Consider the following 27,733-nt stretch of genomic DNA (forward strand, 5'->3'; position numbering starts at 1 on the left):
CAATATAAGACCGACTGTCTGCTCTTCCCAGTGTCAAGGGGAATCATAAGGACAAAGAGACACCATCTTGGGAAGGAAAAAGGAAAAGGGAGAAGACACCATGATGAGGACACAAACTTAGAACTCTTGGGAATATTTACCTCAAAAAGAGATCTGAAATCTCAACAGACTGATTAAACTGGAGGAGGCAGAGAAACCATTATCTGGGAATACTTTTCTTTCTCCTTGCCACTTTGAGGAGTATCATGGGAAGGGAGGGGGAGGAGTTTATAGGAACATTAGACAGGTGATAGAAAATAGTGTTAATTTTCTTTGCTTAAGCAGTATATGAATACCCTTCTATGTTGTAGGCACTCGTAAAGCAGAAATTACATTTTATTATTCTACTTCCCTGACATTAAAAATTAGAACATTTGCCCCTAATAGTTATATAAGAAATGACACTAAATGAATAAATCATAAGAATTGAAGGGATCAAAGAAGCATCCTAATTCATCATCCTGATTTCAGGTAGACTCATAATTCAGCACAGAAACCTTTTGCCTGAGGACCTGAAGCATTTATAGTGGGATTTGTTCTTTGTCTGTTGTGATAAAGATGCAGAACAGCCACTCTGCCAGGCCTCTATTTCCTTTTCCTTCTTCCTTTCATTTTGGTTGCGGACTGTTGGTGGTGATGGTTTTTTTGGGCTTTTTTTTGTTTTGTTTTGTTTTGTTTTGTTTTGTTTTTCACTATTAATAAATTTCTGTCCTTCCTGTCTCCACTCCTCATATAGTTTATACTTCCGACTAAGAAAACGCTACTCTTATTGAATCATTTAGGACAAATATTAGACCAAAATAGCAAAAGGATTGTTTAATCAAGGAAAAAAACTTGTCTGAAGATTACTCTTTGAGTGTTTGAATCCTCCTGATAAACTAGCCCAATCAATTTTATACAATAATTAAACTATAAAACACACCATATACCCAGTTTTCCAGCTTCACCAAGTTTTGTTTTGCTTTTTTCTCATTTTCCTTTTATCTTATTCATTTGCTGATTTTTTTTCCTTTAAAGAGAGGGCAAAGCCTTACCTAGTTACATCTGCTTTGGGGACATTTATTTAGAATGAAATAATGATTTGTAATTACAGTTTAATGTTTCAAAGTAGAAAACTGTGCCAAAATGCTTAACCAAATGTAGATTTGGTTGGGACTCCAGAGTTCCTTCTAAGTTAAGGCCTTGGAAAGTCTAAACCATTGCTTATCTTTAATTTATGGTTCTCACCTAAAGGCGTCACTGAACTGATTGTTCACCAGGTTAAAATTTTGGCTTAGAAAAGTTGTGTAACGCAGAACAAACTTCAAGACAAATTCACATTGTATTCTTTTTCTGTTATGTCATCTGTTTCTCTCAACTAAAAACTCCCTCGTTTAGATGTATCCAATCCTAATTAACAGAGCCATCTACAAAAGTGGTCTAAGATAATGGCAGAGCATTGGATGAGCTCTCCTGAGATTTCCACGCTCTTTCATTTCCTTTTTTCTAATTTTGGCTTCATAAAATACTGCTTGTAGCTTCCCATCAGAAATTATCTGGAACATTTTAGCCTTCTAATCTGCACAATATAAAGGATCTGTGTATCTATAAGTTTAGAGTAAAATATTATGACGTAGAACTGTGTTTTTCTTGAGTTTTCTTAAACTTCCAGACCTTTGGCACTTCATTTTTTTAAAAAAGATTTAATTTATTTATTAGAGAGAGCAAGGACAGCATGAGCAGGGAGTGGAGGGAGGGAGAAGCAGACTTCCCCTGAGTAGGGAGCCTCATGTGGGACTCCATTCCAGGACTCCAGGATCATGACCTGAGGCAAAAGCAGATACCTAACTGACTGAGCCACCCAGGTGCCCACCGCCCCCCCCCCCCGCCTTGGCACTTTAAATGGAAATCCTTACAAAATAAAATTTTCCCCTTTGTGCCTGGACACACAGTCCAGCCTTCTAGAGAACCAGAGATGATCAAGGTAACTATGGGATACTGAGGGCACCATGGCTTCATTCCAGCATTTAGTACAGTACTCTGCCATAGTGAAGTGCGTCATACAGGATATTAGCAAGAAACAGATTGTACACTCAAACTGGGTCTTTTGAGGAAAGATTTGCACAGGTACTATTTATGAAGGTGAGGGAAAGTTAAGGAAACCACAAGTACCTAGAAGTGAAGAACAGCAGGATCAGAATGAGTGACTGATAGCATTCTGAGGCTGAAGTGCCAAAAGGAGGAAGCAGTTACCAGAACTTATTGACAGGGGGCAGAGATAGAAGACTCATGTGGAAAAGGCTGTTGGCAAGGTTGATCTAAGTAGAGAGATGCAACCCACCCACATGAACTCCTCCTTGTGCTCCATAGCTTGCAACAGATGATAAGTGAGTCTACTGATGCAGGTCAGACTCTTGGAGAAACAGAAGGGTGGACCCTGGATCTGAAGGAGCAAATAAATGAGATATAAAATTAGTTGGGATTGATCAGCTCAACGAGGGATATATGGCTGGGGGACTACTGAACTTGCAAGCCAGCTGAGGCTGGGGTCCCTTCATGATCTGGGAGAACTGTTATTGGCCTTGGGGTACAGGTGGCTCTGTACATGGGTAAAGAGCACCGTAGCTTACAGAAAGTAGTGCAGTGGTAGCTGTGACAGAGAGAGAGCATGTTTTGAGGTTAAGGCAGTCAGCCCTGTTTTTAATTTTATTTTTATTTTTTTAATTTTTTTAAAAAGATTTTATTTATTTATTTTAGAGAGAGAGAGAGAGAAAGCATGAGCAGGCAGGAGAGCAGAAGGAGAGGGAGGGGGAAAGAATCTCTCAGCAGACTCCACACTAAGCACAGAGTCCAACAGGGTGCTCAGTCTCAAGACCCTGATATCAAGAGCTGAAACCAAGAGTCAGATGCTTAACTGACTGAGCCACTCAGGCACTGGGGCAAAGAGAGGGAGGGAGACTAAAAGGCCCCATAACCAGTTGTCAGAGACCAACTTGAGAGGAAAGAGAACATTGAAGGATGGGCCACCAATGCAAAAGAATGAAGGGACCAAGATTGCCTGTAGTTACCATAGGCCACAAGGTTTAGGAGAGAGACATTAGAACCTGACCACAACAACATTATTCTCTGCTCTGATTGGTTATGTCTGTGCCCAGGATCACTAAGAAAGCATATATATAAATTTTCCTAGAATGCCACTTTGATTCTTTTCAATTAATTACCTTTTATTTCTAAAACCCCATATTAAAGGTACTAGAAACTGTTCTTTAACAGAGAAAAAAAAAAGCTGCCAATGTAATTATGATATATTGTCAATTGTAAGATGCAATCTGGTTGTAAAGATTTTTTTTTAAAGGAGGACTGTCTTAGAGCCTATAAAATATTGTACCTATATTCTATCAGTTCATTGCCACTGATGTTAGAATTAATGTTAACTTGAATGAGTCATCTAGGATACTGTGTACCCTAAAAATGTTCCCTGCTGATGCCAGACGGGACATTAACATGTCAGTAAAGTATATAAGATGATGCCAACCAAGGAGGCAAAACCTTTTTTAAGCCGGACATGGGATATATTTTTTATTTAAATATCATGCAGTGTTCAGTTCTTACCCCTAGATAATATCAAACCTAGGAAAATGGAATTTGAATGAAGTTAGCATGACTTGTTCCCTACCCCTTTCTTTCACGTTATTCTTGTGGTATTCTTTTCTATCATCATCACCATTGCTTTCATTTTGCAGTCTCTTGGAATTGCTGACAATTTAAGTCAGTGGTCCTCAACCTGACTGTACATCAGAATTACCTGAGAAACTTTTGGAAAAATATACTCCTAAAATTCAAAAGCTTAATAATATACTCTGGTGACCAGACTATGGAGAAAGCCTCAAACAATGCTGGTGGGAATGGAAAATAGCATACAACCCCTATGGAGGAGAGTTTGGCAATATATATCAAAATGCCTTCTGACCCAGAAATCCTACTGATAAGAATTTACCCTAACGGATAAACTGCTGTAAGTATATACATGCACACAGAGAAGGTTAGTCACTGTAGCAAATTATTATTTGTCATGGCCAAATATTGGAAACCACCCAGCTCTATCCATAGGAGGCCGGTTGAAGAAACCCTGCTACATCTACACAATAGACCACTATTTTACAGTAGAGTTGTAAGAAAGAATGAGGATCACCTCTGAGAATGGATATGGATTGGAAAAAAGCAAGGTACCAAAAAATGTGCTACCATTTTTAATATATCTACCTACATAAATATAGAGTTGTTTATTTTGACCAAATATATATATATATGGTGTGTCTGGGTGGCTCAGTTAGTTAAGCATCCTACTCTTGGTTTCAGCTCAGATCATGACCTCAGGGTCATGAGATGGAGCCCTACATTGAGCTCTGCACTCAGCATAGCATCTGCGCATCCCTCTTCCTCTGCTTCTCCCTTCACTTGTGCCCTCTCTCTCTCTCAAATAAATAAATAAATAAAATCTTTTTTAAAAAGCTAGATCAAAAGAATATAAGCAATTCCCTCTTTGCGATCGGAAGAAGAAAGGGAGTGGTGACAGGAATTGGAAGGTATATGAGACTTCTCTGAGTACAGTCTTTTTATAGTTGAGGATGTTTTTGAGCCCTGTCAATATTTCATGTTTTCAAAAATCAAATTATATCAACAAGGATGAAAAAAGACTCTAAATTTAATTCAAACAGAAAAAATGAACTCAGTGTTGTATTACTATGATAACGGAAGTGTTTTTTGTTTATTTGTTTGTTTTTAAAGATTTCATGAGAGACAGAGAGAGAGAGGCAGAGACCTAGGCAGAGAGAGAAGCAGGCTCCCTGCAGGAGCCCGATGTGGGACTTTATCCCAGACCCTGGGATCATTCCCTGAGTCAAATGTAGACGGTCAAGTAGACGGTCAACCGTTGAGCCACCCATCATCCTGATGACACAAGTTTTAAAAGGAGTATTCAGATAACTCTTGAACACATTTTTCTTGACTGTATAACCTTAATGAGACATTTTCTGAAGGTAGAAAGAAAAATAATAATATCATGAACATTACTTAGGAGGATTGTCTATGATTCTTAAAACTACTTTTTTGTGTGTATTGTAAGACAAAGCCAATGAGTAAATATATTGATGGTGTTCAGATTTAGTGTTCTCACTGTGGGAGAAGCAATGTATAAATATGGAGTAGGGAAGGTAAAGAGAAGCCCTGGAGTGCGGATTTGAAGTGGAGTTGACACTGTGAACCTATCATTTAAAAAATATATAAATTCCTAGCTCAGTCCACCAGAGGGGCCCAGAAGCAATTTCACCCAGAGGAAATGAACATTCTAGTACCAAGATCTTGGTTTTAAAATACCATTCACCACTGAAAGGAACCAGTGTTCTCTGGATAAAGATTTGACTCCAGATCAGAGACGAGAACATACAAGGTGAGCCTGGAACATATCACGTGAGAAAGCAGTGTAAGTGTCCAGAAAATGATAAGTACATGTCAAAAGGACAAAGCAAGCATGAAGCACCAAATAATGGATACACTGGGACAGTATGGTGATTAGAAAATTGAAAAAAATGAATTTTTAAAAAATCCACGGTATATAAAAATACTGGAGGAGGGAGTCTTCACAAAAGATACCAACTAATAAATGTAGAAAGAATAATAAAATTAGGAAATCATTATTTTGCCACTATGTGGCTCAGAAAAGATCACCAATTCATGCTAAAAGTGCTGGATAAAAGTGTGTGGGGAATATAATATTCACATAGTATCAAAATATCATCCCATGGATTATTTATTAATTGTAAAGGGAAAGGGATACTTTTAAAATGAAAAAAAAAAAAAAAGTGGCAGACATCATCTTAACCAGGTGACCAAACTTAATACAAAACTAGCATACTGCTATCTCTTGAAGTGATGTAATGGGATATATATATAATAGCATCTGTGTAGTATTTTTACTGAAAATGTTTAACCTGACTCATGAGAATATAATCAGGACGCCTGGGTGGCTTGGGACACCTGGGTGGCTCAGCGGTTAAGCATCTGCCTTTGGCTCATGGCATGATCCCAGAGTCCTGGGATCGAGTCCCACATCGGGCTCCCTGCATGAGGCCTGCTTCTCCCTCTGTCTCTTCTCTCTCCCTCTCATGAATAAATAAATAATATCTTTAAAGAAAAAAGAATATAATCATATAATCATATTCAGAGACATTCCACAAAACAATTAGCCTGAACTCTCCAAAAATAGCAATTTCATGAAAGGAAAAACATAGGTAGGAAAATGTTTTGGACTAAAAAAGTCTACAAACAGAACAACTAAATACAATTCAATGATCAAACATTATTAATATTTAAATATACAGGTATTCTCTAAGGCATTTTTAAGGCTTTTTAAACTGGTTAGAGTGTTTTATTTCACAATGAAAATATAATTTCAAGTGTAGGAATTGTTTTACATTTGTTAAAAATAAAAGCTGTAGCTTATATGATTTCTCCTTTTCTCTCTGCCCAACCAATTTAGAATAATTGTTTTACAGCTAGTTGACCACATAAAAACTCACCAAAGAAAGGAAGTTGAAAAGTAACCACAACAAATAAACCAAAGAAGAAAGCAAATTGAAACAATTCATGCATATGGACAAGGGCCTTGGCTTTTTAATCATTTCTTCTAATTAGCACAAGACCTTTTATATGACAGGTGCTTGTCATAGCCCAAGACTGAGCCAGTTAAATAAAGGTTATAAGATGACTCAGGAATATAGCACAACATGGGGATAAAGTTTCTAGAACATAGAACAAGGCAGAAAAGCCATGGTGATGACTGAAGCACAGGAATAGAATTTCCAGTGATAGATGATACATCCCAAAGTGTGGGTCAGCAGTGCGGATGGTAAAAACCTGGTGTTCAAGCTGCCCCTCTTTTTTTCTACACCCTTGGCAGACATCAGTTTTTAATTGCCATATTATTTCCCATTGTCTCACTATCTTTTTCAACCCGGTGCTCAAAGTCACCACCGACAGTTTGAAAATAAATGCATTCTAGATGAAATAAATAAGGACTGAAGTTTAAAAATTCTTCTTATTTCAGATTAGACTAGAGTTTCAAGCAGAGGAGAGGCCATATCCCCATAGCTTTGAGAGGAAGCTTGCCAGGCTAGCAACCGAGAAGGATGAACAGTGCTCAATAACTTTTAAATTAGAAAGTGAACTAAAGTATGGAAGTGCAACAAAAAATAATTTCCTTCTACATTGCAGCATGTATCATGTCCTCAAAACATGATATGTCAATTGGTTGTCTAAGTGAGAGCAAGACTGCTGACCCATTTCATAAAGGCAAGTTTCTGACTGAGATATCAGAAAGCAAGTCTGAACTAGATGGCTATAAAGGTGTTATCTTAGAGTTTTTGTGGGGCTGGTGGTACCTGCTAACCTGTAGTGTTTGAAATACATTCAAAGGAATTCTTGATTGTGGTTTCCCTATCTGATTCCTTTATAAATAACACCCATGCTTTTTCACTTTTTGAAGTTTTACCATTATAAATTTTCTTCCAAAACTAGGCTATCAGGCACAAAATAGAATCTACAATAAAGCAGTTTGAAATTGTATGTAAAATGACATGTTTTTGAGAAATGTTTGTGCAGCATTTTTTGTTTGGAAAATATTTTTTATTGCAAACATCCTATCTAATTATACTTCCTAGTTATTTACGGGCTGGCTCACCCTTACATTACATATGTGAAAAACAAGACAGACAAGTAAATTCAATTTGAGTTAGCTAACCTTTGCATGCCTCCTAGCCAATGGAAATCAAAATAACTTGCCCAAATTATACAGTAAAATCAATCATCCAGCCATGATCAAAACCTTCAATCTCTAAAGCTTTAGCTCAGTTCACTGAACAATTCAGCCCTTCATAAGGATTTTATTACTTTGTAATATACCGATTTTTTTCTTGAAAAATTGAAGTCTGCCTTTCAGCTTCCATGTTTAAGTATATAGTTGTCAAAATTATAATTGTTGACTATTTAAGAAATAATGTAACCATTTATTTGATCTGTATCTTCTTTAATAGTCCCCAATATTGCTGTATTTTTTCCACAACTTGTAATTATAAACATGCCCAGTATTCTTCAATTTTATGAAATCTCCTAACCCTATGACTTCTTTGATTATTACTTTCATTCTCCTTCTTGTTTCAGTCAAACTTACTGACAGAGTAGTCTACATTCACAGTCTTAATTCTGGCACTACTCAATCACTTTTCAGTCCACTGAATTTTGCTCTCTGCTCCAACCAATCAACTGATAAGGTTTTTTTTCAACTGATAAGTTTTGTTCAAGTGTATCAATAAGTCTTCATCTTACATAACTAAAACTTTATACCAATTGCTCTACAACATAACACCTACTGTAATGTGCACTTAAAAGCTTGTTAACAGAGTAGATCTCATGCTAAGTTGTTTTTTGTTTTGTTTTGTTTTGTTTTACCACAAATAAAAATTTACGAGACACAAGGAAATTTGGAGGTGACAGATACATCATTTGGTGGTACCTATGGCTTCACAGGCATATATATATGCCCCAAACCCTAAAATTGTATACATTAGAAATGTGAAAATTTTTGTATAGCAATTACACTCAATAAAGCTGTTTAAGAGTTGTATATCAGTAACCTTAATTATTTCCAACTCCAAATGGCACTTTAAGACTTTATCTTTCTGGATCTCACTGATGCATCTGACTTTGTTGAGTTCTCTTTGTTGCCTCTCTTTTTGCCTCTGTCCATTCCTATTTTCTCTCTTTCATGTACTATTACTATTTGTATTTCTGAGCTCCATTCTTGTTCCACTGCTTTTCTTTATTTAAAGATTTTATTTATTTGACAGAGAGAAAGAACACAAGCAAGGGGAGCGGGAGAGGGAGAAGCAGACTCTCCATTGAGTAGGGAAGCCCAACGTGGGGCTCGATCCCAGGATCCTGGGATCATGACCTGAGTCAAAGGCAGATACTTTAACCAACTGAACCACCCAGGTGCCTGGTCCACTACTTTTCATATGGCAGAGCTTCTCTTTTGACTGTCATCCACTCTCAGGACCTTGACTACCTCCTGTATGCTAGTGATTTCCAAAACTAAATCCCTATCCATGACTTTTACTCCAGATTTCAGACTCACATTTACAAATATGTATTGGACATTTCCAATCTTATGAGATCCATAGGCTAATTATTCAAAGTACATTTTATCCTCAATCCTGCTCTTTTTGTGTTCTCTATGTCACTTAATGAATCAACATTTACCAAATCTTAAATCTGAGAGCTTTGCTGGCTTTCTTCTTGCCCTTACCTTCAATATTCAATTAATCAATTTCCTTCAATTATATGTCCTAAATATTTATTAATCTTATATTCTATACATCGACTATCTCCATCATAATTTAATTGTCTCTGATAATTTTAATTGTGTTCTGGTTGAGTTCCTTGTTTCTAGTCTTGACTTCTTCAAATTCATTCATTGCACCAAAGCCACAATAAAAAATCTGACAATCATTCTCCAAAGTTTCCCTATAGCTTACAGAATAAAATCCAAGCTTATCAGGTTGGCAAAAAGGATTTTATAACTTGGCTCCAATCTACCATTGCCAAATATGCCTGATACTCCCTGCTTCAGAATTTATTTAGCAATACCAAAATGTTTATAATTTCCCATCCACATAAAACTTTATCAGGCCTTGTCTTTTGGCTCTGTCTGGTTTTTCCCCATGACAGTCATTAGTACTATCCACCACTATTTCCAAACATTCTCCTGTGGATACATGATAGGATAGTACTTGCCACTACTGAAGTTAGCCACAATCTTGTGACTTGCTTTGGCCAATGAAAAGTGAGTAAAGGCAATGTGTGTCATATCCAAGCATAAGCTTTTATGGAGCAGGTGTATGATTTTCCATCTTTTTTCCTCCTGTCATGGCAACTAACAACATTACAGATAATGGACTATCAGTTTCAGTCCTTGAGTAAGGATAATGTCCTGAGAGGAACATGAAACATAAGGTTGAAATAAACCTGTGTTTTCAGCCCTTAAGAATTTTGAGATATTACTGCAGCATATTCTAACTTATCCTGACACACATTCCTTATTATAATCTTTTTATATAATTATTACTTATGCTTCAAATTTGACTTGGTTATTATTTCCTTGAATTTCTAGGGTATTTCCTTAACTATAAAATGGGGATAATAGAGCCATTGTAGGCTTAAAAGGGTTAATTCATGCAAAATACTTAAAATGGTAATTATCTAGCTATTAGCTTAATAAGACATGCCTATTTATGTGGTTGTTATTATGACGAAACTATCAGTTACCTGATTCACATCTCTTTCCGTTTTGCATTTCATGTATATACATGAAACTATAGTTGCTAATGTCAGGACTAGTAATGTCCAGAATAAAAAAGGAAGTGGTATAGACACTGCAGTCAGGCTTCAGCAACACTCATAGTCAAGGTTTGTTCATGCAGTTAATGTCTCTGAGCTTCAGTTTCTTCAGTTGTAATACAGGAATAGTAATATATGAATTTTTTTTTAATTTCAGGATTGAACTAAAGCACACATACTAACACCATATCTGCTACATGGTAATTTCTCAATATGTGATTATCATTTCTAGTTACTGTCACGCTTAACATCTATCATCACAAATTCTGTGGAAAGGCTGTCATTCTGTGTTGTGAATAGATTATGACTTTGTTGCATACACTACAATTTACAAGACTAGGAGTTACCTAAGGGCAGGTATCCCCATTTATCCAGAATACCACATATAGTGTTCAATAAATATGTATTGAATTCAGCTGACTTTTTTTTTAAAGATTTTGTTTATTTGAGAGAGACAGAGAGATAGCAAGAAAGAGCACAAGCAGGGAGAAGAGGGAGACGCAGGTTCCCTGAGGGCAGGGAGCCTAACCTGGACCCTGGGATCATGACCTGAGCCAAAGGCAGACAGACACTTAACCAACTAAGCCACTCAGGCACCCTACAGCTGGCGTTTTAATTAAATGTCTTGCTTAGTAACCTAAACTTATAAGGTAAGTCATCATGTTGAGAACAGAGTTAAGGCTACATTTAATGATGGCATAAATCCCAGTTGTCTTGCAGCTGGGAGACCGCCACCTTCGGTATGCTGTTGGTGTATAAAATTGCCCCTCCATCTGAACTGTTCGGAGTTGCCACCTATGATATAGCTAATTGTTCACAAATAGTGAGCACACATTTGTATCAGGAGAACAATGAGTGTGTCTTCGGGCAATGAGATACTGACGTATTTATCTGCAAGCTTCAGCTGGCTGGAGAATAAAAAATATTTGGAGGTTGAAATCTCAGCTCCCATTTTAAGGGGCAGCAACAAACACAAACTGCCGAAAGGATCTGTTGAGCTCTATGTGAAGGCAACCAGTGGAGTAACTGATAAAAGACTGTATTATTAATTGAGGAATTGCATGGGCACTTGGGTGGCATAGCCCCTTATGCATCTGTTTCTTCTTAATCAGGTCATGATCTCAGGGTTATGAGATTCAGCCGCATGCACGGGGCTCAGCTCAGCAAGGACTCTGCTTGCCCCCCACCCATGCCAAATAAATAAATAAATAAATAAATAAATAAATAAATAAATTCCTTTAAAAAATAAATTTAGGAATTCTGTCACTTACCTCATGGAAATAATTAGCATAGAAATTCGAAAATTGGGGAAACTGGCTATAAAAGTATAATATACTTTGTATTTCATGCTTTGAATTATTTTCAACAGAGAATGGGAGCATGGGAGTTTTAAAACAATCTATAGAAACTCAATAACCTGCCAAACAACCACAAATCAGAAGAAAAAAAGACAAAACTCAGAATAATTGAATGCAGTTCAATAAGCACACAGAAAATACCATCAGAAGGTTCTGACAAACTAGTATTGAACAAAGAGAATTTGTGATTCTTTTTTCCATGCCACATGGTTCAGAAAAAGAAATCCTTACAACTAAGGTCACACAAATATTATGACAGTCAACTGGGAAACAGACCACTTGTCCTTTATGACGTGATACATGACTTGTTCAGTTTGCTCTTTGAATACTATAATCATTTCAGGTATCTCAAAGATACCTACAGGAAAGAAAACCAAAGACCAGCCTTCATCCTACACAGTGAAGATAATGCCATTGGCAAGACACCAGCCCGCCAGACCACACCAGCACTTTTGGCCTATGACCACCAATGACAATGCTGTAGACAATAAGTAACTAAACACCAAGTCTTGAGGAATCCATGTGATCTTGTTCTGCTTCCTTATGCAAATGCATTCATATTTCTTACCTACCTGATCATGCACAGGTTCCAATTAAAGTAGCTAGCATAAAATAGCTAAAGTTTCCATTAGCTAAAATAAATATGTGCATACATTAATTTTTTAAGGTGCATTATTCTTTGTCTAATTTACATTTTGTCAGGCACAAGAAAAATTGTTTTTGGCAAAAAAAAACCATAAAGAAAACACAGAAGAAAAAGAAACAGTTGCTAGAACATTTTATTCAGATCTCTTCCTGAAACTTTATCTGGAAAGTCATTTTAGAAAGCATAATACATAATCTGCTAAAAATTTTAAAAGTGACTGGGAATTTTTATTATCAATTCTGATGTTTTGACCAAAACTTTATTTTCTACCTCTAAGGGCCAAATTCTGCATTGACAAATGCTTTTATTCCCACAGCCTTTCTGGATTTCATGGTGCATAAAGTTATTCCAAGATTTTAGGAATTGGATGACTTTTTGATTCCTAGTGGTTTTGTGAGAAACGATATTTGTGAAGAAAGCAATGAACTGAGATTTAATTTCTCCAGCATTTTTTTTTCTAGCTCAAACAATTAATTTTGTGGGCACCATAGAAATGCTTGATTCTTACCTATATTGCTTAGTGTGGCAGAATGGAAGAGGAAAAAAAATGCTGGGCTTGAAAATTAAATCAAAATTGAGTTCTCACTCAACCTCTTACTAGTTTCATGAAAGCTATATAACTACTCAGAAATATAGTTTCCTTCCCTTTCCTACCCCCTCTCCTTCCCTTCTCTCTTCATTCCCTACCTTCTTTCTTTTCCCTCCTTTCTTTCTTTGTCCTTTCTTTCCCTTTCTTCTCTTTTTTCTTCCCTGCCTCTGTTTCTCTTGCTCCCTCCCTTCCTTCTGTCTCTCTTCCTTCTTTCTTTTTCCTCTCATTTATCTGAGTTATCTAGAACTATCTACATTAAAAGATTATTGGGAAGAATAAGCATATGAGAACACATTGAACAGTGCCTGGAATGTAGGTCCTCCATAAGCATTAGTTTAATTTCTTCACCATCTTGCCATCTGAGCAGTCCCAATTTGCTGATGAACAGAACACCTCACGCTTCTCACATTTTGGCATATATCAGAGTTATCTGGAAGTCTTGTTAAACACAGATTACTAGGATGCCTGGGTGGCTGAGCGGTTGGTTGAGTGTCTGCCTTTGGCTCAGGGTGTGATCCTGGAGTCCCAGGATTGACTCCCACGTTGGTCTCCTTGTATGGAGCCTGCTTCACCCTCTGCCTATGTCTCTGCCTCTCTCGGTGTCTCTCGTGAATAAATAAATAAAATCTTTTAAAAAATAAAATAAACACAGATTCCTGAGCTTCACCCACAGAAAAGTAGGCCTTGAGTGTCACTGATTATTCAAACAGATGGCAAACAAGTTTTATCTTTTGGATCAACTCCAATTGACTGGTGTGCTGTGTTCAGTTCTGAGGCCAGAAGATTGTGTTTTGAAGTGCTGAATATTTAACATCTCTACTCTCCCTGCAGTAACTTTTTTTCCTCATCCAACTTGTCCATTTCTCAGTCAAAATGCTGAATCAATCTCGGATTCTAGCAACTGTAAGCCATATGACCAATCCTCATACAAATCAGCACAATTCAGCATTTCTTCATCTACTTCCTGGTACCAGATCTCTCAAACCCAAAGATACCTCAGGGATAAATACCCATACATGTCCATCAGGCACAGAGAACTCATAAAGTCCAGAAAAAGAAGTAGTAACAACAAAATAAAAATAAGTAATAACTTATCTGACTATGGGCCAGACCCTAAAATAAATGCTTTAATAAGCATTATTTTATTTAATTTTCCCAACAATTCTATGAAATAAATATACATACCCCAGCTTAGAAATAAATGATGTTTAGAAGAATTTTCCCAAAGTCATCCAGAAAGTAAGTTAAATATTTCTGATCCCAAAGGCTGTGTTTGAAATCCCTGTAGAACTAGGAGGTAAAAACATCAAGCACGTTCTCTGGTTATTAGGAAAAAACCTATTGTCTTTTGGGGGTTAGGATTTGTTTTGTTTTGTTTCATAAAATGGATGAGATCCATCACTTTTATATGTAATATTTAAGTGAAGTATTGGACACCTGTATAAATGGTGTTCTATGCAATTATAGAGTCACTTCTAAATATAAATCATGTATATGTGCTCTACCTTAGTATTCTTCAATAGTAGTCTTTGTTATCAGCTGTTCTTTTTTATTATTTTTTTAATGTATTTATTCATGAGAGACAGACAGAGAGAGAGACGCAGAGACACAGGCAGAGGGAGAAGCAGGCTCCATGTAGGGAGCCTGACGTGGAACTCGATCCTAGGTCTCCAGGATCACACCCTGGGCCGAAGGCAGCGCTAAACCACTGAGCCACCGGGGCTGCCTGTTATCAGCTGTTCCTCCCATAGAAATACCTCATGTAAAAAGCAACACATTTTTTGAAAGAGTGGGGGAGGGGCAGAATGAAGGGGAGAGAGAATCTTAAGCAGGCTCCATACCCAGTGTGACACCCAGAGCAAGGCTCAGTTTCATAACACTGAGATCACAGCCTGAGCCAAAATCAAGAGTCAGACAGCTTAACCAATTGAGCCACCCAGGTACCCTAAAAAAATAACACATCTTAACTCAGGTCTGATGATTCTTGTTCATCCCCAGGTTCTAAATTTAATGCATATTCAATGCTTTGCTAGCCTTTAATATTAAAATGCCCTTACTTTTTACTTGTAAGGCACCAGGGTCATTTTTGATTAAAGATTTCTTCCTTCTGCATGTTCATTATCAAATTAATTTAATTTATGTATATCAATGCCTGATCCATCCCTTATTTTTAAGAAAGTGTGTATTTTAAAGTGTGTCAGTTCATTGGTGAATTACATGTATGCTAGGAATAATTTAATATGACTGCTTAATAAAGAAGGGCTGCTATAAAAATCATTTCCTCAAAGCTCTAGAGAATTTAGTTAGTGGTAAAAGCAGGAGTTGCCCCCACCCAGGGTGGTGGTATGTTTATGAAAATGGATAATCAAAGCCATTTTGAAATGTCATTCATTCTATTCCTTTTATGTTTGGGAAACTTCTCTGAAATAACATATTTGTTTGTGTTGATAGAAATTAATTTGACACTTGGAAATGTTGCTTCAAGGATAGTACTATCAATTGTTTTTAAGCTTTCTTATTCCCTTGGACAACTCATACTGCCATGAGCACCATGGAGGGAAATAGCCTGGTATTTGTTTTGCTCTGCACCTCACAGAGCTGTCTTTGAGATCAAAGAGATTCCTGTGTGAGAAGGAGGTCCACGGAGTACAGGGTGAACAAGCAGCTGATGCCAAACAGGCAGGGGAGTATGATTGTTGAGACCAACTTCCAAGTCACCAAAAATATCATCAGCTAACTTACAGAAATAAGAATCACAGGATTATAGAGCTTTAAAGCCCAAAAGTACATTAAAGAAAACCCAGTCTGACATTTTTATTTCACAACTGATTATACTAAAGGAGAAAGAGCATCCTAAGGCCACAAAGCCAACTGAAAAAAAAAAAAGTATATTAAAATAATCACAAATAATGCTATGAGAAATCCTTACAGTCTTGGCCCAAGTCAGAATTTTTCAGAATAAAAATCAAGTGACACATTCATCAACATACAGCCACATATAGGTGGGGAAGAGCTTCAAGATAATATGGAGGAAGAAAACCAAAAGTCAAGAGTCTTTTGTAAAAAAGTGGAAATTAGATTTTTCATACTCCATTTACTTATGTCTATAAACATCTTAAGAATGAATTAGAGAAACAGTTACTGAAAAAGTGAAAAAAATCCTTTTGACTGGGACATCTTTTGTTCCGTTTCAGACCAACGTATATCTGGTTTCCATGGTGACTTCCAGGGAGTTACATTCAGCAAGTGACCTATGAATAGATGACTTTGGTCACTAGGAGAAGAGAAGCATTAAGATGGGATCCTAACGAAAAGACTGGGAGGACACAAAGAAGAAATTTTGCCCACTTTACACTCTGGCTTATGTAGTGATATCCAGTACTAACTGTGGTACCATCATGGCTTAACCACAAGACTAATGAGTTTGATACCATGATTCTAAAATAGACTTTATCTAAGCAAATCTACTATAGAATTTGGGTCTACAAATTATGATAAATATAGTAATACAGCATAAAGCTACAAATTAATACACACACATGGGCAAATAATGCCCCTAGAATTAACTCAAAATGTTACAGAAGGAAACTTGTCATATTTATCAGTACAGTGAGTAAATGTTTGCCTTCTCTGCCAATAGGTGGTATAGGTACTTAAGCAGTATAGGTACCTGTTTACTTACAAGGCTGGCATTGATTCCCTTGTTGCTAAGGGAGACTATTTAAGTTGATTTCACACTATAACCAAAAGGTTTCATATCTCTACTTTGGGAGGAGTGGATGACTTCTATAACTGAAAGCCGGGGTGTTCTCTATGTGATCAGGCCCTGCCTATGTGTTTGTTTGAATAATTTCTAATAATGTTGGTGTTAAAACCAGGTATGGTGTTCTTTCTGGTTATCATACACATTTAACTGGCATTCATGACAGTATTCAAGAGAAGAAAATGATAATATAAAATTAGCAACTGGTTGATTTGGTATGTATTCTAGATGGACTATTCACTATCTTCTGAACATCTGTGCTCTTTCATACCTATGTTAATTGCACACTCCATCTTAGCTGCTTAGAATACCCTTTCTTTCCCAGCAGTGCATTCCTAGCTACTCCGGAAGAGTCAATTTTCTTTATCTTTCCTTTAGTATTATAAAATAATGTATGGATAGCATTACAGATTGCTTTCCTCATCTAACAATGTATTTAGATTATTCCATACTCCTTCATTCCACATTAGCATATATGGATGTATTTTTAATCCACTGCAAGATTCCATTGGGTCACATAACATAATCTGTTTAATCAAACTCTTACTGAAGGATATTAGTTGTGTCTGCTGTGTGCAATTACACAAAAGACTGCAAAGATAGAGCGTAGTTTGTATGTATGTGTCTTTAAACACATGTGAACGTATAGCTAGAAATTACTGGGTTAAAGAGCATTGTTTATTTTAAATTAAAAGACTCATTAAAAGACTTCATTATATTTATCCCTGCTAAACTTCATTTTGTTTGTTTCAACCATTCTGCCAGCCTGTTTTGCAATGCCATCGTTCATTGCATTCAGTCCCCCTCCCCAGCCTGTGCTTATGTCCTTCAGTAAAGTACAGCATTGACTTCATTCAAGTTTTTGGTCACAATGTGCAGTGACCAGGGCCTATCCACTTTATGTCCTTTGGCCCTGCCCATTCTTACAGAATATCCCATGGGGCCTCTTAGTCCTGGGCTTGTTATAGAGGCTCAGTGTCCTATCTCTGAGCTCTGAAACATGCTTAGTACTCTCCTTCACAGGAGCTATAAATGGGGCTGTTTCTGCCATATTTAAATGAGTGTTGTTTACCCCCACCTCTCACCACTCATCCTGCCTTCTCATAGTTGTTTTTGTCAGCTGTATAATCAATCCTGGTGAGTCATATCTTAACTACTGAGGGAAAGGAGATGAAGGAAAAGCTGAGAGAAACAGGTTCCTGATTTAGCGTATAAAATCCACTGACTAGATGAACAGAAGTTCCGGGTTTGTTTTCCACCAACTGATATACTTGAATGTTATGAAATCATCTGATTTATCAGATATATTCACAGAAAGTTTTCTTTTTTGTTTCTTTCCTTTAAAATGGTAAATTTATTTTTTGAAAAATAAAACTGATCACCGGTTGACTGAACTTAACTCAATCCCCTTTGCCATTCTTTTCTTTTCTTATTATAGTCATCATATTTTAATCTGCATATGATTAAAATTTATTCTAATTCCTAGCACATTCTTCCAGATCTTTTCTCCAAATCTTTTAATCGGTATGCACTGCCTAGACATACCCACAGAGCTATGTCCCAGGGCATGAGATGCCCAAACCCCTTGTCAGAGGACAAGAAGGGTGGGGCAGGCAGGAAGGGGTAGACTTTTTCAAATCACAGCATGTCTAGACTTATGCCCAAATACATTGGTTCATGATAAAGTAGTAAGTAGGACTTTTGTGGAAAAATATATGGTAGAGAAAACAACACAGAAGCTTACATCCTTTGAAAATTGGACATAGCATAGGGTTCAGGAATTGTCTAGCCACAGGTTGTTTACATGTGGTCTGAGCATTTTCTTAATGTAATCCTGTACTTAAGTGTATATAGGTTTAGCTAGAAAAGAGAAAGATGAACATCAAAGTTGTTGCAATGCCAGAAGAAAATTACAGGGTGTTTCCATGTTGAAAGATCACTAGTTTTCACTATTGGTTTGGGGCAATGAATTATCCATAAATAAAAACCTTAGAGACTTCTGACCAAAAACATATACTGTGTTTACAAAAAGTACAAGTTCAGTGAGTAGGAGCTCCTATCTCAAAAGATCAAGTATGCTCAATTAGGAAAAAAGAATTAGAGGAACTGAAGGTATTTAAGTAGCTTTGGAAACCTTGTGCCAACACATTCTAGAGGTTTGTTTGTTTGTTTGTTCCCAATATTGATTTATTAATGCTACAAAAAAACGCTAAAATCTTGTAATAGCTAATTTTATTTAGAAAGGTTTGGAAACAATAATGACTTTCACTTATTGTTTGCTTACTCTGTGCCAGGCATTATAGAAGTTTACTTGCATCATCCCATATGATCCTCACAATAATCCTTCCATTCATCGGTCAGCACAGGTTCTGTAGCTATGACAAACCCAGATATCTCAGCACACTTAACAACACACAAGTTTATATGATCCAGTGTGAATCAGGTAACTTTCCAGGGTGATCATTCTATGCTTTCAGATCACTTCAACACAGGACAGGTAAAGATTGCACTATAGCAAGAAAATTCTTTGGGCTAGAAGTAACATACATCACTTTTTTTCACAGCCCATTGACCATAATGAAGTCATGTGGCTAAGCATAACTGCAAAGGAGCTTGTAAATGTGAAGTATATGAATATTTAGTGAGCAGTAAATGTCTTTTTCATATTCTGTGAAGTATACATTATCTCCATCTTATAAATGAAGAAAGTGAAGCATATCTATACATTCTAAAGCTAGGGAAGTAAATCTGGAATTCAAACCCTAAACAACCAGCTGCTCAAATCTGTGAGCCATTTTTGTTTTGCAAATAGTCATGCCTTATTCATCTTTGTAAAAATTCTATATACTGACAAATTAGCAAATGATTTGAATGTGGCTATATGTGGCTTTTCCATGAATTAAGTCATATAATTATTTCTTAAGTCCTTAAATAGATTATAATTGACATACTTGTTATCTCTACAATCCCAAAACACAGAACACACAAAGAAGACTAAACTATTTAGTTGAATGAAACAATTTTTAGCTCCCCATTATTACTTTCATTTTTGGCCAGATATTTGTAATTTTACCTTCTGATAGCAGAATAAATAAAAGCAAAGGCCTTTCCAGAAAAATAAGAAATTTATTTATTTTCATTTTTCTAAGCTTGACTTTTAATTCAGGTAAAGAAAACATCACTGAAAAATTATTAAAGGCTGACATATACTATAAAGTAGCAGAAAAGGAAACATTACTACCCGTCATCATCATTTTATATGATTTGGCTATTGCTTTCTTTTTTACTCATAATTATTATTTTCAGTTTCTGGGATAGTTATGATTTTACATGAGTTTTTACCAGATTCCTTCCTCTGTCTTTGTATGTATGTATGTGTGTGTGTGTATATAGATTTTTTTCCTAATTGTTCCTTTCAATTGTCCAGATATTTTCACTTTACAGCTTTACCAGAACCTCTTTGTACCCTCAAATAACACTGTTCTTAGCACCAACACATACTTAAGTATTACTTACAGAGTTAAGAGGTGACATGAGCTTTTTATAATGTCTTTCCCAATGAATGTTCATTTTCTTTATTTTCTCCAAGTGTCTATGATGTTTTGGTCTGTCCTTTCAAAGAGATCATACATTTTTCTAACATCCCAACCTTGATTATGTAATACCTTTAGCATTACCTGTTCATTATATGTCTTTGTCACTCATTTTCTATATAACATCTATATAACTATATGTTAATGAACAAATGTTCTTTTTTGCTTTTTCAATTATGTCTTTTTGTGTAAATTCATCTATTGATACTTCAGCACTTTGAATAAAATGACCAAGTAATCAAATCTGCTTGAGCATAATTTGTTTTGTTGATATTGCTGTTTTTTATATTCAAACATGAATAAAGTTTAAAACTTCAAATATGTTGTGATTAATTTCTCTTTAACCAGTGAGTTACTTTCTTAAAATTGTCAAGCCAATTAATTGGAACCTCACCACTGGCATTCTAAGGGTTGCCATAAAAATAAGTCTTAATTTTTTTAAACAAATATTGGGTGCCAAACATCATGTTGTGTACAAAAGGCACATCAGAGAAAAACATAGGCAAAGTGCAGACCTTCATAGAGCTTACATTCTGGTCAAAGAGGAAGAAAATAAATAAAGCAAACAGCTATAAAAATTATTATGACAAAGTTATGTGATATAAAACAAAACACAACAACAAAAAACTTAAGGTATCTGTATTCTCAATAGTGACATCAGGAAAGACTTCCCTGAGGCAGTCATAGTTAAACTCTTGTCTACTAAACAAAAAGGTTCTTAAAGTGGGATTAGCATGGGGTCTTGAGGAGAGAGAGAACTCTGTATTGAGAGAAGTTTGAATTTTATTGTGGAAATGGGAAGTACTTGAGTTTTAAGCAGGGAAGTAGAATGATTCCAGTTGTGTTTGCATCAACAGGTATTTTTTAAGCACCTATTATGTGTCAGGCACTGTTCTGGCATTGGGGATACAGCAATCAATAAATATCATCTGGTGGTGTGGAGATCTCATTCTAGTGTTTTAAAAATATCCTAATGATTGCTAGGGGGAGAAGGGAGTTGGGCAGACAAGATTATGAGAAGTCAAAAAAGAAGTTTATTACAAGAATCCAGGGGAGAGATGATGAATGCAGCAGTCCAGTTGAAAGACTCACCTACCCTAGGATGATTTCATGAATAAGATGCTTTTAATACATATACCCTGTCTTTTACAATCAAACCAGGGCAAAATTGAAAACTACAAAGGTACAAAGTAATATGTAACAGAGTATACATTAATCATTAAATCAAAATATATTGTATACAAATATAAATTCCAGATTGATTATAGATCTTAACATACATAAATAAAAATATAAAATGTACAGAAATATTTTCCCAATCTTGCTGTGGGGAAAAGCTTTTGTAAGTATAATGTGAAACACAGAAACAATAAAAGAAAAAGTGAAAAATTTAACTACATAAAAACAAAAATGGTAGGGGAGCTAGCAACATGCATACAAAGGTTAAATGATAATACAGAAAGACTTCCAAAAATCAATACAAAGCATTTTTTTAGAAACACACTTTAATTTTTGTCAATATTAGCAGGATATATTCCATCTAACTTGAATGCCTCCTACTGTTCTCATTCAACAAAGTTCAATAAATGTCTCTTTACTCCTAATACATGCCAAATGCTAGGGAGTTCAGTATGAACAAAACAGAATTTTACCACTCACTAGCTTCCAGTTCAGATTTGATACTTGTATGATAAAAGCACTTAATAATAATCAGATGTTATAGGATCATCTCTCTACATCCCCAATAATAAATAATCTCAATGTTTGTCTTTCCTCATAGTTCTGTAATTATTTCCATTGTTCTTTATAAATATAGTTCTCACACTATAGAGTTCCAAATGGGGTTATGGATATTTTTTGAAGGAATACTTCCTATTTCCTAATTAATCATCCTTTTAACAAATGTATTGAGCTCACACTGTGTACTCAGACTATAATATATGCTGGGATTATAAAGATGAATAAATAAGGTTCTTGCATTCAAGGAATTTACAGGCTAGAGGAAAAGTAGACTAATAAACCAACAAATATGAAATGGTAAGGTATATGCTATGATAGAAAATCATATGGTCCTAGCTAGAAAAATAGAAGAAGGCCATCCAAATTGGTACTGGGAAAGGAGAAAGTCTGTGGAGGTTTCTGGATTAATGGTGGTAAAATTTAATCAAAATCCTCAAGAACAAGTAGATTTCAGCTAAGTCAAAAAGGGTGGGGGACATTCTCAGCAGAGGGACTAGAATATACAAGGGCACACAATAGTGTTTGGGAAATTGCGAAAGAGTAAAATGTGCATGACAATAAGGACAGAAAATGAGGTTAAAAGGAAGATAGGGTTTTAAGAAGTATTCTGAAAGCTATTGGGAAATGATGAAGAAATTTAAAGAGGAGTTTGACAAGATACATTTAAATTTAACAATTACCGTGGAAGTATTATGGAACATCATTAAGTGGCAATTGCATAAATCCATCTCAAAAGTGATAGGAACTGAATGAAAGCAAGGCTGGATCAGCTATAATGAATATGAGAAAAATTTAAAACACAGTTGCTGACTATTAGATGAGGAGATGGGAGAATAAATGAAAAAGAAAGGTCCAAAATGACCCCAAGTTTTCTAGTGTTGATGCTACAGTGAATAATGGTTCCATTCATGAAGATGAGGCTTTAAAGAAGAGGTCTGGAAGTAAAGAAGATAAATTCAATTTGCTCACATTGGATTTAAGGTGACTTCATTAGCTAACTAAAGATATCCAGGAGGTTATCAAGTATTTGGGTTTGGGGTTCAGGAAAGATGACTGGACAGCATTCAGATTCATTACTATACAAATGAAAACAAAAGTCATGGGTTAATATAAGACCACCCAGGCAGAATATGTTGAGTGAGAAGACTAGATATATATATATTTTTTAAAGATTTTATTTATTCATGAGAGACACAGAGAGAGAGAGAGAGGCAGAGACACAGAGGGAGAAGTAGGCTCCATGCAGGGAGCCCCATATGGGACGGAGTCTGGGACCATAGGATCACGCCCTGGGCTGAAGACGCTCAACCATTGAGCCACCCAGGCAACCCAAGAAAACTGTATACATTAAAAAAGAGTCCTAGAAGCCAACTTGGAGTGAACAAAGTGGTAAGGAGTAGCCAGAAGAATATGAAATTAATCAGGAGCCTATAATGACACAAAAGCCAATGGAAGAACTGTAGGGTATATCATTGATACATTACAAGATAAATAAAAACATAAATTTGTCTCTTCATGATTTTTCTGAACAATGTGATTTAGTTTCATGGATTTAAGTATTTTTTTTAATTTTTTATTTATTTATTTATGATAGTCACAGAGAGAGAGAGAGACAGAGACAGAGACAGAGACACAGGCAGAGGGAGAAGCAGGCTCCATGCACCGGGAGCCCGATGTGGGATTCGATCCCGGGTCTCCAGGATCACGCCCTGGGCCAAAGGCAGGCGCTAAACCGCTACGCCACCCAGGGATCCCTGGATTTAAGTATTTCTTATATGTAGATGATTCCCAAATGTTTATCTGTATATAGATAACTATTTCTTTTATGCATTCCATTTACCTTCCAAAATTCTCTATCAATCCCAAAGCATCTACAAAGCAGTATGTCTTAGTAATAAGACTGTGGACTCAAGAACTGGGCTGCCTCTTAGATGGACCTAGAGAGTATTATGCTAAGTGAAATAAGTCAGACTAAGAAAGACAAATACAATATGATTTCACTCATATGGGGAATCTAAAAAAACAAAACAAGTCAATAAGCAAAAAACAAAATCAAATCTATAAATGCAGAGAATAAACTGATGGTTACTAGAAGGAAGAGAGGGGAGAGGATAGGCATAAGGAGTGAAGAAGAGTGGGAGTTGGAGGCTTCCAGTTATGGAGTGAATAAGTCATGGAAATAAAAGGCACAGCATAGAGAATATAGTCAATGATATTGTAATAGCATTGTAAGATGACAGATGGTAGTTACAATTGTGGTGAACATAGCATAATTTATAAAGAAGTTAAATTGCTATGTTGGACACCTGAAACTAATATAATATTGTGTGTTAACTACTAAAAAATTAAGAAATAAAAAAGCTGAGCTGCCTTTGTTTGATCCTTATTTCTTCACATCATTTAGTCTTTGTATGCCTTGGTTCCTCATCTGTATAATGGGGATGATGATAATAATAAAAATAATACCTAATTCATAGGATTATAACAAGGATTAGTTAGTACATGCAAAGTAGTTAAAAGTATTGTGTGTGGCACAAAGTGAATACACAATAAGTATGTACAAAACTAAATATATTAACCTTTCTCTGACACTTCCCATATTCTTCTATTAATGGTCTCATCATCTTCCAATCCCTCAGGTTGCAGTTTTGGTGTTATTCAATGGAATGTGAACTCTGAGGACTGGGACTGTGCCTGCCCTTTCTACTGCTCTGATGGCATCATCTAGATAGAGTGTGTCTCACACTGAGTGTTCAACAAATACCTGTTGAATGAATATTCAGTGTTGAATGACTTACAATTATTCCTTCTCTCCCTTACTCTTAACACTTCAGCTATTAAACCTATTGATTCTGCTTCTATAATATCACTCACTTTTACATCTTCTTTTTTGTCCACTGTCTCTACTTTAATTCAGATTCTTATTATCTTTAGGTTGACTACTGTGAAGCCTTCTACCTGGACTCCTGTGTCTCTCCCTCTCCACTCAGGCTCTCTTTCCTCCTTTTCACCTTTTCCTCTCCTTACACACATGCATCTACATGGATCACACTGACACTAGATTAACCTTCTCAAAATAGTTCTAGTTACCCTAGAATTAAGACCTTTTCTCATATCACCCTAATTGGTTTTTCAATCTTGTGTCCTGATTTGGATCAGAGAACTAAAATGGAAATATATATGAACAAATTTAAATTTCAATGTACATTAAGTTGCAAGACATAGTAAATAAATTATTATCATATCTTATGGAGGAGATTCCTTAGATTGGTACAACTAGGAAATGTTTTTAATGAACTATAGTTCTGGATTGAGCCTTTAAAAAAGGGTAGAACTCAGGTAAGCAGCACAGTTCAGAGAAGGGTGTTCTAAGATGACAGAATATGCAAATATAGGAATGCCTACGGAATGTACATGGACCAGCAGTAGATTTGAAATACTTTAAAAGAAGGTAAGTTAGATAGAAAACATGGGGTTTGAATTGTGATGATGAAATTCAAATGCAAAGTAATTGAAGAATCAAATAACATATCAGAGAAAGAATTCATTGATCTGAGTGGTATATCCAATGTCAATAGAAAGGAGAGAGAGAATTCTAAAATGGTTTTGAGTTATCAGGAGTGTTGATAAATATGGGACTATGTTGAAAGAAAGCTGTTTAGAGCCAAAAGAAGATAAGCACAGAATCAGATCTGTTAAGTTCCAAAAGAGGACCCCAGTGGAGATATCCAATGGAGAAGAGCTTGAGCTCAAGTGAGTATTATGGTCTAGACCAAGAATTTTGAAGACATCTAAAAACAGATGGTTGTTGTAGCAATGAAAGTGGATAAAATCGCTGAGTAGACGGGGAATGAGTATTGGTGGGAGGAGAAGCCACCAACTGAGAGTAAATATTGGGTTGGACTAAGAATAGAAGTGTGTCCTAAATACTAAAAGTTTCAAATAGTGTTGGTGAAGAGACCCTTATGTTTTCAATAAAGACAAATATGGATTTTGTTGTGTTCAATAAGGGCCCAAGTAATGTTAGGTAACCAGAATGCACAATGGACTATTTAACAAACGCTATAAACCTTATTCAACAATGCTAAGTGACCTAGGAGGATTAAGATTTTAAATATGCTTTGGAGCTAGGGATTAGTATGATATTCAGAGTAGAAGGCCATCATCTCATAGATAAATAATTACCTTGGAACTACTCATCTTTGGCTAACATCATTCAAAGATGGGTTATCTAATAGCTTTTACCTTGAATAAAGTTCAAAAGCTGATTTTGGAGAGAGAGGAATGGCAAAGTAGAGCAAGAATCCCAGGGTTCTAGGATGGAAATGAAGGTAGATAAGTAGGACATACATTGACCATCAGAGGTTGGTCACTTAAATGCATTAGAAGATTCTACAATACACAGTGAGATATGTAGAAATAGCATATAAATGCAAAACATGATGATGATGATGACAAGGTTATTTTGTCTGTTTTGTTCATTAATCTATCCCCAGAGCAGTCATGTTACATAATAGGTTTTTATAAATGTTAGTTGAGTGAATGACTGAATTTATTAATAACCCTTGACAGAACATAAAGGAACAAAATTATGGGAAAAAAGATCTACAAGAAGGAATTTTTTTTTGTTTTGATTTGTTTGCTGAGAAATAAAGATCTAGTACAGAGAATGAGTCCAAAAGGAAAAAGACTTTTTGAAACAATATAATTCACAGAATGTGCATACATCCCAAGAGCCCTCAGCTTATTGACACATCTTCCCCAGTCTGATTATGTCAATGCACAATATTTAATATATTTAATCTGAAAGGTACAAAACAAACATGAATATCTTCCTCTATAGTATCATCTGTGTCTAAAGACTCTGGCTATAATCCTTAGTTGTATTTTATTTTTATTTTTTTAATATTTTATTTATTATTCATGAGAGACATACAGAGAGAGAGGCAGTGACACAGGCAGAGGGAGAAGCAGGCTCCATGAAGGGAGCCCGATGTAGGACTCGATCCTGGAAGTCCAGGATTACGCCCTGAGCTGAGGGTAGACGCTCAACCTCTGAGCCACCTACATGTCCCCTTAGTTGTATTTTAGCATAGAAGGCATATTAAGGGACATTTGACCACATCCAGTCAAACAAAGGCTTAATTGTTTTGATACTATTCAAATATTAGGAATTATAAACATTGATAGCAATCTACATTTCTTTAACCCGCTACATTTACAAATATTCTTCACTCCTTTTACTTTACTTGCCAGTTGGAACTACTCTATATATAGACAAGACAAGATAGATGAATAATGAATGCTCAGGGAGCTTACAGGATTTACTTTGGACCACCTGATTAGAGGCCGAGCAGGGACTAGAATTTAGTGTGCCCAACCCAAACCAGCATTCTTTCCAGTACCCCAGACAGACAAATCTTAGACCACAATTGAGTCACATTTGAGAACATGGCTATGGCCCATGGTGCACAAGCTCTTTCTTAGTCTGGTGGTTTAAGCACCACTTGGCTTCAGCACAGAGCTTCAGCCTAGTGACCTAGTGCTGCATCTCAGAGTACACTGTAGAAATCT

This window comes from Canis lupus, chromosome 12, assembly GCF_003254725.2.
Source record: "Canis lupus dingo isolate Sandy chromosome 12, ASM325472v2, whole genome shotgun sequence".
NCBI classification, from domain to species: Eukaryota; Metazoa; Chordata; class Mammalia; order Carnivora; family Canidae; genus Canis; species Canis lupus.